The 3,556-nt window shown below is 30.7% G+C and overlaps 1 long non-coding RNA gene across 1 annotated transcript; it reads left to right on the forward strand.

The window, feature by feature from the left end:
• The first annotated feature begins 302 nt into the window (after nucleotides 1-302).
• Nucleotides 303-2,428, forward strand: LOC139863212 (uncharacterized). Its single transcript, XR_011764416.1, has 3 exons — nucleotides 303-440; nucleotides 1,402-1,838; nucleotides 2,056-2,428. It is a non-coding gene; the product is annotated as an uncharacterized lncRNA (long non-coding RNA).
• The last annotated feature ends 1,128 nt before the right edge of the window (nucleotides 2,429-3,556 follow it).

The raw sequence follows: 3,556 nt of genomic DNA on the forward strand, positions 1-3,556 counted from the left end.
CAATGACCCTTTGGTTGTAAGCCCTAATATTCTACCCGTTCAACACGGTAGATGTTTCAAAGTCTATTTGACGTATGGATGACGTAATACGCCAAACATCTATAGTCTATAGATTCTATTAAAGCACTAACATGATGATGTCATAATTAATCACTTTTCCTTCATAAAAAAAAATATAAAACAAAAAAGAAAAAAATTGAGATGGGGTAAGTGATGTAATTAAAAAAAATTAATATATTTATATATATAATTAAGAAAAATAAACAAAAAAGGAAATTGTTTTTTAATTTCAGTATACACCTAAATCACGCCTCTCTTTTTCTCTAATCTCTTCTTCCATCTCCATGCTGAGTACTTCAAACCCTAAAATGCCAGCCGCTTCTTTAAACTTTATCCCTATTCAAGATGAATCCTCATCAACTTCTTCTTCATCCTTTTAGGTTAGGGTTTTTTTTTTCTTCAAATAATTTAGGGTTTATGTGTTACTCGATTATTAATTTTATTCTCCTCTTTCACATGGTGTGTAATGCTTTTGCCATATACTATTTCTTTCTTTTATTTAACCATTTTCAATATCATCTGAAGGTTCTATTTCATCACCAGTTTGACTTAAATATCATATTTTGATGAGAGTTTTATCAGTTTGAGTTTTTAAGAATCAAGTGTAACCGGGTTCAATTTCATATTCGTGGTTTTTTTTAGTTTTTAATTTTTATTGTTTTGGGAAAAAAAGATCAGATGTTTATGTTGATCAAAACTGAGTTTGGAAAAATAATACTAATGATATTCGGAATAGGATGAATTAATGGGTCTGCTATCAAAGTGAATTTGCAAATGTTAGATTTTGGTAAACGTTTTAAAGCATTTTTTTCTGTGTATTCAAGGCAGATTTGGTCCATACAGGATCATGTAATTTTAGTTTAAGTACTATTTCTTTGTTTGATTTTGAGATAGAAGGGTATGTGCGTTGAAACCGTTTTATTTTTCGTAAGAGTGGTTGCAAATGACCAATTTTATGAATAAACCATTCTTTTGATTAGTTCGTTTTTATATATTTACTTTAACAAAACCTGTATATATTTTTTTTATCAGCGAGGAACTCCCTATGAACGAGCATATTGACTCTCTAATAGAGGGTAAACTTCGGGTAATCAAGCCTCCAAGTGCGAGACCTGGTATTGGGTAGATTGCGCATTACGGTCACAGTCCCTTTCTGAACGATTTGGCATAGCCAAGAATCGAACCCGTATTTATGGGTCAAACAACTCGATTAGTTTAGTTTTGAGTTTGTGTTTCTTAGATTTTTTAGTATAGAGTTTGTTTTTGAATGGGTATGTGTTTCAACATGTGTGAACCATGATTTTAAAAGTTCTAATTTTGTTTTATTGACCAACAAAGCAGCAGAATATGGAGGTCATTTCAAACCTTTAAGAAGGTAATAATTTTTCAGTTTCAATTTTTGATTTTTAGAGATTGTTCCTTTGTTTGTTTAGACAAATATTGGATTTCAAGAAAGTACTAATCATTTAAAATATTTTTAGCATTTGAAAGTACTACTCATTCACTAATCGTTATGTGAAGTTTAGAATCATATTACAGAGATACCAGAGAACGAGCTAGATGATGTACAAGTAATTATAAGGTTAATAGAGTTCATCTTGATTAAATCTTTAGCTATTCAAGTTGATCTCTTGATATGTTGCTATGTAGATGGATGAAGGATACGAGTTTGGGACTGCAGATGATCAATAAAGATTCATGAAAGAGGACATATGTTAAATTGCGTATGCACAAAATATATCTGTAACCGTATGCAATCCAGATAACATTATGATCAGGTTAGTGTCCACTCTATTAATTTTGAAGATGAACATGATGTGAGTGGTAAGGATGATCCTTAATCTTTTAATTGCCATCAACTGTTTTTATTTTTATTTTTCAACTTATTTGTATAAACGTGTTAGATACAATGTGCGATATTTTAATTTGACTGTTAATTTTTGATTATGTGTAATAATTTTGTTTTAAAATTGAAAGTTTTACATACTTTTTCAGGTTTGAGTAATTTGCTCGATGTTTGGATCATAAAGTATTCGATACTACGGAGTATTTCTTTGGAATAAATGAGGCGTGGGTTTTGCTCCATAGTAGTTGTTTGAGCAGCAGGGATGTTTAGAGGTGCTTGGGTCTGATTTTGCAGTAGAAAGTTATGGTAGTCTACTGTTGGTGGAAGTTGAGATGGAGTGGTGGTCGTAGCTTGTTGATGTTATTTGTAGTTTGTAATTACATTTTGTGTTTATTAGTCTAGGAGTGTATTTAGAAAAACAGAAGCATGCACTTTGGTAATTTTTATATAGTGTTTGTGTTGATCATGTAAAAAATTGATTATAAAGTTATGAATGCTGATAAGATAAGAATCGAGTCATTATAGTGAGTTGTGTATCAAACTTTTACTTATTGGCTAAATGTTCTTGATGCATATTTATAGATGCTCTTTTTCAGTATGTAGGTACTCAAATCGATCATGAATCGGGTAAGCAGCTGGACGAAAAAGACCTACAGGAAAACCGAGAGTGAAAGGAATATTACAATGAATTATAGTATTTGGAAATTAAATGGTCTTTACATAATCACATAACTAATGAAACATAAAATTTTGTCTTTCGAGTTGCACTCTTTTATGCATCTGAGTTGATTATAATTTATGTGATGCTATACTTTAATAGTTAGTAGTGAATCTAATTATAATTATAATTATAATTATAAGATTTATTTATTAAAATTCATTTAAAAAAAAAACTTTTTTTATCTAAGAACTTAATAATGGTTTGTGATATAACTGTGTTCTACTCTACAATTATATATTGTTTTTAAGAAAACCCGTATTTTCACGGGTCTATTAACTACTACTAAATAATTTTAGCATTTACATTCACTTAATACCTAAAACGTATAATTTAACTGTTTCGTTTAAACAAACTCGTGATTTCACGGGTCATTTCACTAGTTTAGCACAATAGGAGGTTAAACTCTATTTTACATATGACTATTAATGACTCAATGTTAGTCAAGATGATATCCTTGAGTTATTTGTAATGACATGTCAAGTAGTTTGAGACTATCGTACTGAATTGGGAGACTTGATTTAAGACCCTCTTTGAACTCCCAGATGGCTCGACCCACGAGCTGTCCATGATGAGGTTTTAATTCTTCCGTATATAAAGGGACAAACCCTAACATTATACACACAATATGAATATCACGAACATATATACTCAACTATGTTTAGCCTAATAATCTAATAAGGAGCACATACACTTGACCATCAGAGGTTGGATACTCTCATTTCGAAACTCATCTTCTTAGATTTGTATTTGAATCATTATTTTCATCACTCAGCGATAGTGAACAATTTTGAATCGAGTTAGAGAGCTAGTTCCCCAAAGGTATCTTCTTTTGGCGAAAATAACGAATATACATAGAACCAAGGTCATTTTTCAAAGGAAAACTCCTTCAATAGAGAATACAAAAAAACAAGAGAAACGGGGATGCTCGC

The sequence above is a fragment of the Rutidosis leptorrhynchoides genome, chromosome 1 (assembly GCF_046630445.1).
Source record: "Rutidosis leptorrhynchoides isolate AG116_Rl617_1_P2 chromosome 1, CSIRO_AGI_Rlap_v1, whole genome shotgun sequence".
In the NCBI taxonomy this organism is placed as follows: Eukaryota; Viridiplantae; Streptophyta; class Magnoliopsida; order Asterales; family Asteraceae; genus Rutidosis; species Rutidosis leptorrhynchoides.